Source organism: Balaenoptera musculus, chromosome 16 (genome assembly GCF_009873245.2).
Source record: "Balaenoptera musculus isolate JJ_BM4_2016_0621 chromosome 16, mBalMus1.pri.v3, whole genome shotgun sequence".
NCBI classification, from domain to species: Eukaryota; Metazoa; Chordata; class Mammalia; order Artiodactyla; family Balaenopteridae; genus Balaenoptera; species Balaenoptera musculus.
Genome location: NC_045800.1, coordinates 77,004,169 through 77,020,504, shown reverse-complemented (window position 1 = coordinate 77,020,504; position 16,336 = coordinate 77,004,169). Strand labels below are relative to the sequence as shown.

At 37.2% G+C, this 16,336-nt stretch overlaps 1 pseudogene; it reads right to left on the bottom strand.

Moving 5' to 3' along the window:
• Positions 1-1,588: 1,588 nt before the first annotated feature.
• LOC118882999 lies at positions 1,589-2,688 on the bottom strand (annotated as a pseudogene).
• Between the last annotated feature and the right edge of the window lie 13,648 nt (positions 2,689-16,336).

The window sequence follows — 16,336 nt, the reverse complement described above, 5'->3', positions numbered from 1 at the left end:
AAACACAAAGCTCGGCCCCTGACAGAGATTCTGTGATGTTTTGACTTATGATAAGAAATGTCTACGTCTTTGGCCTTCCTTCCATTTCTGGCACAAAGCAACTAAATGTTCCTAAGTGATAAGAGCACTAGGAGCATCTTTGGTTCGCATATTTGGTCTTTGGCCCCAGTTCCTGACACAGGGCTCCTAAGCCTCTTGTAATTTCCTGGGTGATAGAATTACTTCTAACGAGGGGACTCTGGGTGGGCTCCTGGATGGTCCTGGATGAGGGCTGGTCACCAGAAAGACCAAGCCCTGATTAGAAGCTTGGACTTTTCAGCCCTGCCCCCCCATTCTCTTGAGAAGGAAGAGAGGCTGGAAATGGAGTTACTGATCGATCGTGCCTATGTGATGGAGCCACTGTGTTTCTTTTTCCTTTGTAAACCTTGGTTTTTGTTTGTTTGTTTGCTGTTTTTGTTCATTTTGGTGCTGTTTTTGTGTGTGTGTGTGTGTATGTATATCTGGACGCTTGTAGCATTTCAATTTTATCTTAGGAATTCAAAATTTCTAACAGGATTTGTGTGTGTGTGTGTGTGTGTGTGTGTGTGTGTGTGTGTGTGTGTTCCCAAAATGTTTTCCTCAGCTCTGGAAATTTGTCATATATAGTTTGCTTGATTATTCATTTCCATTCTTTTTTCTTTCTGTATGCTGTTTAATGGTTGTTGGCTTGCCTAGATTTCACAAGCACATATTTTATCTATTCTCTATATATTTTATCTTTTCACTTTCCCATAGTTTTAATACAGTTGATCTTCACAAATTTGGTTTCTAGAAACATACATTTTATTCTTGAATTGCTATTGAGTTATGACATTTCTCAATCATACTTTTTACTTCCAAGAACTCTTCTTGCAGCTACATTGCCTCCCTATCTTTATAACGTGCTCTTGTTTTTACCACTGCAGTTCTCTTGGATCTGAGAATACTAATTAGATACTTTTTAAATTCTCTCTTATTTTTTCAGTAGCTCTGTTTTCTTTGGTGGATTTTCTCTCATTTTAGAGTATGAAATTATCATTTCTGGCAGCTATTTTCCTCATGTGCCCAGGGTTGTATAACGATTGTTCATATTTTTTAAAAAAGTGAAAGGGTAGCTGCTAGTTTTGGTTGCTGATGCTGGTTCCTCCAGGGTTTTTGTGGTCCAGGGATGATTTCTCCTGCAGGGACTGTGGCCACAGATCTCCACTTCCTTAGTGCACTGTTTGTATTTGACTGAAGCCTGACATGGTGGTGATGGCAACAGCTCAGGGAAGAGGATTCAGCACCCAACTATTCTGCATTCAAACGTTTTATGGAGACCCTGGAGAACTGATTTTTTTTTCCCCCTAAAAGTTCAGTTAATTGACTATGCACTATTTACGACTGACTTAATTCCCTAGCTATTTGGGGTTTTTTTCCACATAAAAAAAGATTTATTTTAAATTCACATAAAATACATTTAGAATAAGTCTAAACTTTAGCATTTAAGTACTGTAAAACAAACACAGAGGAGCTTTTAGGATGTATATTCTCCATTCTGTCCAAAAAGCCGGTACAAATAGCTTTTTTTTACAGTTATTGATCATCACCTCGTTGCCTTAAATTTCTAGATTTTCCATTTTCAATTCTTCTCTTTTTGAAGACTGGGGCCACTCCATCTGCCACAACTCCAAGAAAAGTGTCTGTTTTTTCTTTAAAAACCACTTTGGGTTCCCCACCAGCACCAGCCTCTGAAGTTGATACATATTCATTTTCAGTGCTTGGAAGTTCCAAATCTACCTCCTCATGGGACTCAGATTATTTAATTTCTTGCCATTCTCCATATGGGTTTGATTTTTCATGAGCTTTGGGTTTTTCTTCATTTGGACCTGATGAATTCTTCCCTTGGGTATTTTTTTCTTTCTGTGTTTCTGCTTCAGTTCCTTTATCACTATTTTTATTTTTTTCCTTAAACTTTATTTTTAGCTTTTGTGTTTCTGTAGAGACTTCTCCTTTTTTTCCCCCCTTGTCTGCTTCCTGTTCCCCATCAGAATCACTGTGTGAATCTGATGATTTGGACTCTTCTAGGGTGCCAGGTGACTTCTCATTGACCTTACTAGAAAGCAGATCGCCAGAGTGTGGAATGAAATCATCAGGTTTTTCCCATCTGGATTCCCCTGTTTCTGTATTATAATAATAGGTATAACCATCTTTGCTTAAACCTTTTACCCAAACAGTCTTCACTGCCGTCTTTTTTAAGTTTCCTTGAAATCCTTCAGGTTTCTTCCACTGAGATGCTCCTGTGATAAGATCATAATAGTAATGGTAACCCTCAGAGGTTATGCCTTCTACCCATCTGCCCCTTGAAGGGCCCCTTTTCTTGCTGCTGATTTGATGCAGAGGTGGGTGGGATAGTGCTGGTTACTGGTGATATGCTTGGCTCTGAAATTTCTGACTCTAAGCCAAGCCTTTTCACGTGCTCTTGGTATGCTTTCAGGGCAGCTGCCTCCATTGCAGCATTGCTGCCTCCATATCCAGGCTTTTCTGTTTAATCTCACTGATCCACTTTGCCACATTTTCCTTATGATTCTTTCCTCTTGCGTGAAGTTCAATGCTAGGCCTGTTGTCCACTCTCCAGCACTTGTAGTAATCACAGAATTTCTTTGGTTGTGACTTACAGTAGTCTTCCATGACTGGACCAGCCGCTCCGCGGGTCGCCCCCAGGCCCAGCTGAGGCATGCGTTCCCCACTCGGGGCAAGTTGACGCCCAGCTCACCGCGAGGCTCACCGGAGCCTCCGAGCCCAGACACCTCCCTTCTTCCCTGGGTAGCTATTTGTAATGAAAAGGTAACTGTGTACTGAATTCATGTAAATAAAAATTATAAATAGAAATTCTAATAAATAAGAAAACTGTTGTATCTCTTCAGAATCATGATCCATTGAATTTTTAGTAGTATCTTTGCATAAGTAACCTATTCTTTTAATCATTGAAATTTCAAGTTCCTTCTGCTTACATCTTTTTAAGTATCTTAGCTATTCAGCAATTTACAATTTCATTGAATTTGCAGTCTCACAATAGGATATCAAATTAATCTCCACTGACATTTATTTGAAATTCCGTAAAACTACTTAGTTGAAGAATTAGAATTCGAAAATTTTCTTTCTACCTGTTCAGGTACATATTTCTATGTCTCTTCAATCAATGTGATGCACATGTGATGCACATTTCTTTTTAAAATATCCCTAGGAATTTTATATTCTGTATTTTTTTATTTTTTCCAAATGTTTGTTAAGAACAAATACAACTTTTTTTTTTTTTTTTTTTTTTTTATTTATGGCTGTGTTGGGTCTTCGTTTCTGTGCGAGGACTTTCTCTAGTTGTGCAAGCGGGGGCCACTCTTCATCGCGGTGCATGGGCCTCTCACTATCGCGGCCTCTCTTGTTGCGGAGCACAGGCTCCAGACGTGCAGGCTCAGTAATTGTGGCTCACGGGCCCAGTTGCTCCGGGGCATGTGGGATCTTCCCAGACCAGGGCTCGAACCCGTGTCCTCTGCACTGGCAGGCAGATTCTCAACCACTGCGCCACCAGGGAAGCCCTGTATTTATTTTTAAAGTGATGTTTTTTCCATTATACATTGTAGCTGGTTAAACATTTCATGTTTCATATAATCATTTGCAGGTGTTCATCTTACACAGTTTCTCCTTAATTCTATTAGACTTTCAGGTAACTGTATTGTATTTTTTCATTTAAATAAGATGTATTTCAAACATAAAATAATATAATAAACATTTGTACCCATCTCTTAAAATGATATTTAGTTATATTTATTTTTGGTATATAAAAAGTTATATAAAAATAACTAAAGTTAAAACCCCATCCATAGATACCCTCACAGAAGCACTCAGAATAATGTTTGATTAAATGTCTGAGTATCCCATGGCCCAGTCAAGTCGACCTATATATTAACCAACACATGGAATCTATTTTTTCCTGTTTTATGTTTATCATCATATCTCATATAGACATCCACTTAACATCCTCCAGCAGTATGTCATGATTACTATTTGCTAATTGGAAAAAAATGATAAAATATCACTTCAGAAGAAAATATTAAAGACAAAGTATAAACTTCTACTTCTTGGGTTGTTCTTTTTATGTGGCATTTGCACTTAATTTCAGTGGTAGAAAACCTTATCAGGGACATTCTGGTCCATAATTTAGAGCCTATCAAAAGATGTATTTCCTGTGAATAAGCCTCAGCTCACAAGGAAAACTGGGTGCATTTGGGTTACAACAGAAAGTGGATACAGGCAGGTTTGGATTTGACTCCTGACTCAATGTCCACTTTAGCCAATCATCCTTGGGTCTCGGAGAGACTCAGTAAATGTTTTTTTTTTTGATGGATAAATGAATCGATACAATTTAGCTTTCTATTTTAAATTTTGTTGAAAGTGTTGCAAAGATTAAATAAACTTAAATGTGAACATACAGAGACCCTGGCAGACAGTAATGGCTCAATAAATGATAATAATAATTGTTAGGGTGGTGGTAGCTTTTACTACTCTGATGCTAACTTTGGCCATTCGACCTAAAGTAATAGACTAGAATATCTGTGTTAACATGAATGCCTGGGGATACTGAAAGCCTTATTCAAGTGAATTTAAAAAGTACACCTGTAATATATTCCTATCAAGAGGTGTCATATACTTGAGCACTTAAGAATTTTTTGTGATAATGGTAAAAAGACAAGATAATTGATAGTCTGAAACATTTTCACAGCTTGCATACATGCTTTAAAATGAAATAGGGTTGTTTTGGCCCTACGTGTATATATATATTTTTTATGAGTTTAAAATTTTATGCTTAAAAGTAATTTAGTTAATATAGCAGTTAGCAGAAAGTATAGTAATAAAAAGAAGAAACTTATTATGGTAGAAAAAAATGTATCTAAAATGAGACGATCAGATTGATTGCATTTTCTTAGAAGTGAGACTGGCTTACTTCTTCTGACACTGCTCCAAACCATTATGAATTGAAATTCTACTGGGGCAGTATTTGTCGGATATTTGTCAGAGTGCAAACTGAGAGACCGAAATGGAGAGTAGCCAGACCTTACATAAAAGTAGGATGCTAATCCGCAATCTGCATCAACCAATCCAGGATTAAGCCAAACCACCTCTGTAGCAATCAGCCCAAAATAGAAGTTATCAATAACTGCCAGCTTCCCAGATTTTTGCTTCCACTTCTAATTTACAGCCAACCAAAGAGAGCCAAATATGCCCCCCTAACCAATCGCTTAGAATGCCCCCTTCTAAATTAGCCCACCTCCAGCTTCTGCATGCCAACAACCTCCAATCAAGGCGAACTTGAAACCTTCCATTTCTTTCCACTGTAAAGTTTTCTCACTGCTCGACCTGCCTTTTCAGTCTCTGCCAAGCACAAGCGGTGGTGACTGACTCTCTTTCTATATAGCAAGCTCCGAATAAAGCTTGTATTCATTTGGGTGGGCTTCATTTATTCCCACAGGACAGAAGAAGAAACTTAACTTCCTATACAGGACTATATAAAATCATTTCATATAAAGAATTCATATAATCATTCAATACAAAGCACTTCAAACAGTGAATAATATTAAAGATTTTCATGTGTCATGTTAATTAGTTACTACTATGTGATTTTGTTTACCTTAGTTTTATGATGCCCTCCTTATTTTATTGCTCTCCGTTCAACCACATTATCTTAACTTTGTAATAGCTGGAGTGGCAAGTTTATTAGCTGCTAAATTTCTCAACCATTGCTAGCAGTATAAAGTATTATAATAATAATCTCAAAGATAGCTTCTTACTGTAAGGCACGGATTGTGATCATTTTACCTGGAGCAGTTAATGTTTAATGGATACTTTCAACAGCTGGCCATGTTTAGTTTTTAGAAAGCTTTTGAAGAAAGAGTGGACTTAAAAGTATATGACTGCCTAGATATCAAAGACCTTCTTAGGCTGTATGTGGGAAGCATTTTTAAAATTACTCCTTAACTAATAACATGACTGGTTAACTCACTGTACATGTAAACATTTATAATAACATTGAAATTGTTGTTGTGCTTGAGTATGACACTGGATTAATTTTAAATTGAATGGAAGTTCTAAACAAAGGCAATGAAAATACGAAATCCATGATGGGTATTCCTATGGATTGAATTGTGTCTCCCCCCCCACCCCCCAAATTCATATGTTGAGACCCTAACCACCAATGTGATGGCATTTAGAGGTGAGACTTTGGGGAGGTAATTATGCTTAGATGAGGACACGAGGATGGAGCAACCATGATGAGATTAGTATTCTTACAAGAAGGTAAAGAGACCAGAGCTCTCTTCACACAGTGAGACCGGCAAGGAAGAGAGCCCTCTCTGGGGAACAGAATTGGCTGACATGTTGACCTTGAACTTCCCAGCTTCCAGAACTGTGAGAAATAAATTCCTGGCTTCTCAGTCTGTGGTTTTTTATTATGGCCGCTTGGGCTGACTAATACATGTTTCAAAAATTTACCAAATTATCCAGATATTTCAAATGTTCTGATTTTGACATTCTAATGAATGTTTCAGTTTTCATCCAATAACCTACTTTATTGAATTTTTTATGAATGCCCCTTTTTTTTGCCTTAAGAGCAAACTCTGCTAAAATTATTCAATTTGATTGGGCTGATTAAATTTAGATATTAAGATTACTGAAAACCATGAATCTTAAAAGATATTATTTGAATTAGATTCAATATAAAGTATTAACAATCATGATTAGATAATGAGAAATTTCAGCAGAGTAATTGTTTTCTTTAATAATTAAGGTGTTTAAGGCAATACTTTTTTTTCATTTATAGTAGTTTTGCTTAATTGTATAGGTTTTGGTATGATGTGTTTTTCTTTCAGTACCTTTGTAAATGGTGTGCATTTTCTATTTTGTTCCAAAAGTTATCGTGCACTGTTGTTGCTTAATTTCTAAGTAGGTAAGATTATGTTGGTATGGTTTTTGTTATTTCCGATTTCGTGCATTTTGTGATGAAAACGTAATATATATTTCTTTCTCTGGAATATACATCATATATGTGTGTGTATTCAACATTGTTGATTATCCAATTGCTTTCCTCCTTTTTTATTTATACTAATAAATCTGTTTCTCTATAGTTTTTCTCTTTATCTTAAAAAATGTTTTTGTTTTTTTTTTAACTTTGGGTTTATTTATTTATTTATTTATTTATTTATTTATTTATGGCTGTGTTGGGTCTTCGTTTTCTGTGCGAGGGCTTTCTCTAGTTGCGGCAAGTGGGGGCCACTCTTCATCGCGGTGCGCGGGCCTCTCATTATCGCGGCCTCTCTTGTTGCGGAGCACAGGCTCCAGACGCGCAGGCTCAGTAGTTGTGGCTCACGGGGCTAGTTGCTCTGCGGCATGTGGGATCTTCCCAGACCAGGGCTCGAACCCGTGTCGCCTGCATTAGCAGGCAGATTCTCAACCACTGCGCCACCAGGGAAGCCCCCAAAAATGTTTTTAAAGCATTGAACAAGTTGTATTCATTTTTCCTGTAGCTCTTATTTCGTTAATAGTCATCACCTCTATCTTGCCTGTCATAATTACACTCATGTTTCCCTGCTATACTTGGGGACAAGTCCCCAGCTATTCCCTCACAAGGACTGTGTCCCCTGCTCTCCAGCACCATTCTCCACAAGCTGAGCTCCTAAGAACATATTTACTGTTCTTTTCCACCACAATCTGAGACACTCTCTTTTTCTTTTCTTTCCTTTCTTTTTTTATTTTTGGCCACACCACCACGTGGCTTGCGGGATATTAGTTCCCCTACCAGGGATCGAACCCATGCCCCTTACTGTGGAAGCATGTAGTCCTAACCACTGGACCGCCAGGGAAGTCCCTCTCTTTTTCTTTTGTCTCTCCTTCACTACACCTTATCTCAGAGTTTTAATTAGGACAGTTTAATACTTTTAATCTCAGATTCTTTGTATATTTTTCCTCTCAATGACAAGAATTACTCTTCAATTTTGATAATTTACATCCATTTGATTTCAAGGATTTCTCCTCAATCCTGAGCATCCTTACGATCATTTTATTGCATTCCTACACAGTGTCTCATCAATTTCGATCATATGTATATGAAATAAGAGATTCATCCCACCCTACCCCCATTATTCTTCTTCTCGTTACCTTCCAGTCTCTTGAGGTTTTTCCCAGATACAATGTTATTGGTTAGATGCAGAACAGGACAGTGTATTTCCTGAAGTCTAGCATATCCACATATATCTTTCTTTCTTTCCACCCACTTCCCCTCATCAGAGGGGAAGATTAGTATCTCTGAGATTAGTATCTCTGCTAGGAATGGAATGACCAAGCTACAATTCTTACTTCTCAATATTCTGTAGGTGGTTTATACTGTCCTGTTGCCAATGTGGCAGATTACTTGCCTGTGGCTGGTCTGATCCTTTTTCCTTTTTTCCTTTTTTAAGTAATTTGTTTCTTCTCTGGAAGCTTGCAAGGGTTTTCACCTTTTGTTTTAAGTTCTGGAATTTCTCCAAGCTTTTTTCAAAATCATTAACTTTGCCTGGGTTGTTTAATGAATAATTTTCACCTGCAGGATCAGCTCTTTTTTTCAGCTCAAGTTAGCACGTTTTATTTCCTGTCCTCTATCTGTTTCTGTCCTTCCCTCCAGAACTTCTACAATTGACATTTCCTCAGCTCTCTCCTCCAGCCCTCAAGTTTTCAGTATGGTTTTCTGTCTTTATATTTTTGGCTCTGTGCTTTAAGATATTTGTTACACTGTATCATCTAGACCACCAATCCTGATCTCACCTGTAACTGCCCTATTTTTCAACATCTACTGAATATTTTTAGTTTTACATTTCTATAAAGTCTTTTTGAACCATTCTTGAAACTCCCTAAATGCTCACTGTTATTCACGGCCTGGTCTATCTCTTCTTGATGGATTGATTGATTGATTGATTTGGGGGCTTAATCTAAGGGTACTTTTTTTCTCTCTCTCTTAGCTTGCTCATTTGTCGTAGATGTATTACTGAAACCACAATCCTTCTAAGATGGGACTTGAACCCAGCCAAAACTTAGATTGGGACTTGAACCCATGGGCTGGGACTCAAATCCACCCACACCTCAGATTAAGACGTGAACCCATGATCCCTGACTTAGGAGGGGACCCAAATCCACTGTATTTTAATTGAAACTGCTCACCTGGTGTTAGGATTTACTGAAGCTCAGGTTCTGTTGTCTCAGAAAGAATTCAACATGAGGCAAAGGGATAGGAAAAGAGTGAGTTTATTAGCATAGGACACTTGTGAGAGAAACAAGCGGGCAGGAAAGGGAGAGTAGCCCTGAGAACAAAGAAGGCTACATTTTTGTAATCCAAGGAAAAGTGGGGAGGGGAGAAGACCACCTTCCTCCTCATTCTTCAGTAGATGTCAAGGCTTACATCATTAGTTCCTCCTTTGACCCTGTATGGTTTAACCGGGACTGTCATGGTGCTATTTAAATCATAAGTATATTTAGCAGAAGGGTGGTACCATATATTAAAATATGGTAATTCATCCCAGGTTTTGGTATAATGTCCCCTTTCACCTAGTTTCTTTCCCCTTTCACGTATATTTTTGTCTTGGCTACATGCAGAAATGCTACTCTTCAAGGACCATTAACTCCCTGACTTCATGTAACAATATTCAGACCTCATATCTACTGTCTTGTGTTTTAACTAACAGGGTTTGTGGCTTGAGTGTGCCTGGTGCTTGGATGGGCCTGATCTTCCTTCAAGGTAGTGTAGCTTGTTGCTAGGTTACTGAATTCTTTTCTTGAGTGGTCATTAGCTTCAACAGTCTCCCAGACTCCCTTACAATTCCCTCTCTGCCTTTAATCTCCTAGTGGGATTTCTAAACTATTTAATTATCCTACTCTATCCCTATCACTACCATGGTTCTTTCCTTGTTTGTTGCCATTCTGATCTTCTGGGGGACCTCCAGAGGAAATAGCCCCATTCGTGGAAGAATTAACGGGATTCTATGGGCCAGTAGTTGATTAGCAGCAGGTTATCAATCCTCCATTACAGCACAGAAGGTCCACATTTTCTTCTTTCATCCTTTCTTCCTCTCTTATCTGTAGAAGGGATTGAGACAACCATTTGGCTTCTCAGTTCTTTAGGATTGAGAAGACCAATCTCATATTGGCAGATGGAGTGCACAGAGCTGTTTTCACTAGGATATACTATATTAAGAGTCTCTTTTTGGGTATCCCCAATACTGGTTTCCCGGTTCTTACATGGCGCAAATATGAGACAGTCCTGCACCAGTTATTGGTCAAGTACCTTTCATATATTCCAGGTACCAGAAGATAATTGACTCCAAAGAGGTAGATTGATAAGTTGGATCTAACTTGAATCAAATGCTCCAGTGTTTTGGTGGTATATACACTTTTATTTATGTATCTCTCATTATATGAATGGCCTCTATTTACTGGTTTCCAGAGGAATCTTATTCATCCTCAGAGAACCAGTTCCTTTTTCTCCTTCCATGAAGGCTTTGCCTATCCACAGTGCTTTCTCCTCTGAATATCTCTTGTATTCACCCCCTATTCCTTTAATTTTACAGTTTGAAGACTTAATTTAGTTTCCTGCCTTTAGCAGTCCTTGCCACATAGTGGTAAGTTAATACATATTCACCTAACAAATGAGTCCATGCTAATGTAAATATATTTAATGCAAGATCAAATATGGAAAATTAATATGTATCACAACACCTGGTACCATACGATACTCTTCATAAGTAAAAAAGAGTATCTGTAGAGTATTTTGTAAGAAGCAGATAGTGGCTGATCACTGGGAGTCTTTTCTTTTAGTGCTACTTCTCCTATCAATTTATTTCTATAATTTTACTAAAATACCATTGGCAAAATGTATAGACAAAAGGTGTTGAAACCATCTAAGATCAAATACTGTGTCTTACTCATCTGTTTTATGGCCAGACCCTACTCAGGGTAGGTTTCTGATTGACAAATGTTACTGTGCATAAAAATAACCCAGAGGCCCTGTTAAATGAAGATTCATTTTCCCCCCTTCTTGAAAGTCTAATTGAGTAGATGTGAGGTGGATCTCAAATACCTGCATCTTTAAAAAGCATCCCAGGTGATTCTGAATTAGGTAGGTCACCCAAAACCAACACCTGGAGACACACTGGTTAAATGCCTCAATGAATATTGGTTGAAATGAATTAATTCATCTAAGGAGTTTCATCATTTCATAATGCATTATTCTTTAAGAGATGATCAAAAGATTTCTTCCCTTAAAAGTGATTTTTTATTATTTAATTTCTCTATTTATGAAAATATAACTGACTGCCCAAGTGAAATATGTCAGGTGACTGATGTTGAGAAATTTTATGTAAAGCTGTAAAGGAAAAAGAGCAATATGAAATGTCCAGAACAGACACATACAGAGTCAGAAAGTAGATTAGTGGTTTCCAGAGGCTGGGAGGAGGGAGAAATGGAGAGTGACTATTTTATGAGTATGGAGTTTTGGGGAATGAAAATGTTCTAAAATTAGATAGTGATGGTGGAACGACTCTGTGAATATACTAAAAACCGCTGAATTGTGCACTTTAAAAGGGTGAGTTTTATGGTATGTGACTTATAATTCACATACTATTTGTATATTCTCAATATAGCTATTATTACAAAAGAAAATGAGTAAGTCTAGTAAATTATATAAAGATTAAAAAGTAAAATGAAAGAACAAACAAACAACCATGCACTTACCTCTAGCTCTTTTTAGTTGTAAAGCTGAGACCTTTGTGGAAGGCATTCTTATAAAGAACTCTTACGGGTCTGAAGGGAATTTTATATTCCAATCTGATTGTGAAGGTTTCTTAACAAACTGTCAGTAGAGCTCAAATATTAAATGAGATTATGCACATTGTGATCAGAAGGAAGAATTGCATTTACCCTGTAAATAAGCCAAAAGTGCATTGAGTGCACGCGTGCGCGCGCACGCGCACACACACACACACACACACACACACATACATGTCATGTGTTCTCGTGGTCCTGTAGAGAAATATGGAAACAGAAAAATCCCATCCAGTTTATCTGTGTAAAGATAAAAACTGAAGTCAGTTTCTTAAAACTATACTATTTCCTTTTGGTTTATCTGATTTTCATCTAGTCTTTTAAAGGGTAAGAATCTACCTTCCTTTCCTGGTTTGCCCTTAGCATTAACCAAAAGATTCAGAAGCCCATAACTTTTCTTGTATCTTGACAATGAGTGGCAGAAAGAGCAGAAAGGAAGGATGTTTTCAAGCAAGGGTTGAGCAAAGGTAACAATTTTCTTTTGTTATCAGGCATCTTCACTGACATGGAGAGTTTTTTTTCTTTCTTTTTTGTGAATTTGAGAGACAGCAACTGTAGAAAAAGGGCTAGACCTTCCTTGAGATTTATCTTTTTTCAAAATTGGTAATAAATGTTCAAAAGATGCCACAAGCCAACCAGAATTATGAGTGACAGAGAGAGACATGCTAGATTTTTTTTTAAAGTTTGTTCAGCTTCTTTTCCTGTTGTAAAGATGGGACTGATGTCTTCTGATCTGTTTATATGACTGAGCTGAAACAAGAAATATCAAGATTTATTAAATAACCAACATATTTGGATGGCAAGAACAACATAGGTAATATTTATCTTATCATTATTACAATTTTACTTTAAGGTCATATATTTTTCAAGTGATCCCATCAGTATAGTAAATTGAATTTGTAGAGCCCACACAACCAGTTTAGTTAAATTAATCCCCAAATCTCAAACACTGACATTCTGATACTGTTTGAAATTTCCAGCTTAATTAAATAGACCTTCCAAAATAAGAGGATAATTCCCTTGCTTCATTTGATACTTTATACACACACACATATAGCTTATCACATAGTTTTCAAAATATTTAAAGTAACACCCTCTATTTTATAACTTATTCCAAGGTTTCTATAACCTATCACAGTTTCTGTTGCTATACAACAGAGCAAAAATTATTAACCTATTTCACTGTATGGTCATGAAGAACAGCTGGTAACCTTGACTGCCAAACACCCCACAGCTAGAAGATGCTAAAGACAGCTTTGATGGTACAGATTGTAACTTCCAACCCGACACATGATACACTCTGTCTGCTGAATAAATGCCTGTGTTCTTATTCATAATTATACTCAGTTCTGTTACCAACATTTTTAATAACCCACCTGGATTCACTGGAGATTTGGTTTGAAGTTCAATTCTTAAATTATCAGCAGTAACCTCAAACTAAAAAATGGAGGCTGAGTAGAAAAGTCATAACCAAAACTAAATTTTACATCTGCCTTGTAGAGTGTCTCCCCAGTCATCAGACTCTGGTAGTTCCTCTGGCACTACATCTTCTCTCTCATCCAAGGTAATTGCCCATCTGCTCCCACATCTTTTGATTCAAAATGACAGAAATGGAATTTTTAAAAGCTATGCACTGCTATAGTTTCTATATACAGTGCACTTATCTAGACGGAGTAAAATATACACTGTAGTCTGTTCTGGGAACCACTGTTTACTTTTAGATCCTGCATACAAAAAAGAAATGGGTGGAGTTTGCTTTTTTCTCATTTTTAGTCTGAGTGTGGTAAGAAAGACTCCCTTGACGCAAAGATAGTAGAGAGCTAGACTCAGACATTATGTGTTTCAGATTTCACATTTGTTGATGGGCACATAAGGGGTATACAAAAGTGACAGACGATAGTCATTTGTGGAATGACAATTATTTTTGTTTATAGTCTAATAGCAAACAGTGTCTCAGCAAATTTTGACATGGAGTATTATGGAGGCAGGAGTGATACTTAACACACTTCATAATCTTAAAATTGGGAAAAGTTTTGAGTAGACCACCTAGAAGAACACCAGCCTTTGATTCACTGGCTGCCTAAGAGATGGGTACAGTGGATTTAACACTTGGATACTTGCTATATTTAGTCATCTCTGAAATCTGTATATAATTGCTTTGGCATGTAAGCCCGCTTTTTTGGTCAAAAGATATACTGCTCTTTTGGGATAAATGTACATAATGGTTTAGCCATTTTACTAATTTCACCAGTAAGAAGCTAATCCTAGAAAAATTATTTTGGTGATAGTATAACTAAAAAAAATAAAAGGTTCCAAAAAGGAAGATAAAGTAGTTTGAAGGAAAACAGCTCTGATGTTTTGTTGGGTACAACAAGAATGTCAAGGAAACTACTTGATAATATTTGTGAATTGTTCTAACTCTAAGTTACACCTCTATAACATATCAGAAAATTTTATTTATAATCTTTATTACCCTCACCTTTCTCAATTCTCCCCTCTACTAAGGAAGGTAAGCCCTGGAAACTTTTACTCAGACATACTTGCCAGCAGTATTCCACATAGATTTTATTAACAAGAGACATTTGGCATTTGAGCAAGATGCAAAGATGGAAGAGAAAGGGAAGCTATTAATCTCCGGTTTCTATGTGGTGCCTGATTAGATTAATCAATCCTATTCTGGAATCCAAAGCATCACATAGAATGTGTGAAACGAGAGAGTAAGTAGGCTCCTCCTCCTGGATATTTACATCACACCAATAATGTGTTTTCAGAAATTGTGAGCTTATGTTCTGAATAGGTAGATACATTTTTCTGTAAGATCCTTGAAAATTCAAGTGAACCTAGTGGAGGAGGGAAGCTCTAGAATTGCCTAAGGTAGTCAGAATTTAACAAGTGCCTGAGGGACTCTGACTTTCTACCTTGAGCTTATACTATCCCAGCAAATGAAAATATAGCTGGAATCCTAATTAAAGATGACTCCTGACAACTGTTCATAAGCAAGAGTTTATTTTAGTTTCTGATAACAGAAACTGTAAAAGTAAAGTGACAACATTTTTGTTTGAGACTGTCACTTAAAGCTTTGCTACTAAAGCGGATCAGATATGCTACCCTCAAATATGCCACACTGGAATATGGATTACTGTGAGCTGAAGGCAATTGAGAACTGACAGATTCAGAAAGAAGTCTTCTTGGGGCTTCCCGTATCTTACTAAAAGCAGAAACTTCTGAGAAATAAAGACTGCCATAAATCCCCTCTCCAGGGGAACTTTATGGCCATGGAGAAGACAAAGTCAGCACTGAGATGATTCTGCACAAACAAAATAAACAACCTTAAAAAAATAACCCTGGGGCTTCCCTGGTGGCGCAGTGGTTGAGAATCCACCTGCCAATGCAGGGGACACAGGTTCGAGCCCTGGTCTGGGAAGATCCCACATGCCGCGGAATGACTAGGCCCGTGAGCCACAATTGCTGAGCCTGCGCGTCTGGAGCCTGTGCTCCGCAACAAGAGAGGCCACAACAGTGAGAGGCCCGCGCACCGCAATGAAGAGTGGCCCCCGCTTGCCGCAGCTAGAGAAGGCCCTCGCACAGAAACGAAGACCCAACACAGCCATAAATAAATAAATAAATAAATAAATAAATAAATAAATAAATAAATAAAAAACATTCTTCCTAGAAAAATCCCACTTCAGTAGTTTAAAAAAAATAAATAAATAACCCTTATCTTCCATTAACTTCCCCATATATTTACCTTCCCACAACTTATTGTTCCTAGAAGCCCAAGCCCCCTTTCTTTTATTTAGTCACTTCTTCAGAATTTATCACTGTTTGTTAAAATGGTATATAAGCTCTCATGTCTAACCATCTCTTTGGATTTTCACTTCTTTTCTGTGATGTCCCCATACATAAAAAAAAATTAACATCAATGAAATTTGTATGCCTTTTCTCCTGTTAATCTTTTGTCAATTTAATTTGTAGACTTCAGTCATTAAATCTAAAATGGCATAGGAAATGTTTTCTTTTCCTACATTACCTCCATAGAAAAAAGTGACTAATATTTTCCCCTTTTGCAAGACAAAAAATTATAAGATGAGACAAAGTGACTTTCAGGCTTTTGATGGAGTTGGGAATAAAATTATTCATGAAATGTGGAAAATAAGCTTATTTTCTAAGTCCCTAGTTAGTTGACTCAAGAATCCAATCTTGACCCTATAATCCTTATTCCATAAATTCTCATTTCTAGATTTTTATGGATTGGGATAAAGTCATGGCTGCCCAGGGCTTACTTATTCTGCTATTGCAATTCAGTGCAAGGTATAAAATAGTGGTAGAAGGGGAATACTGTTGGAAATATTTTTAGTGCCAATTCAGATCTGATTTGAAATTTTAATTCTGATGTTCATTAATGTATTTTACATGACTTATTTTATTGTTTTTCCTGTAA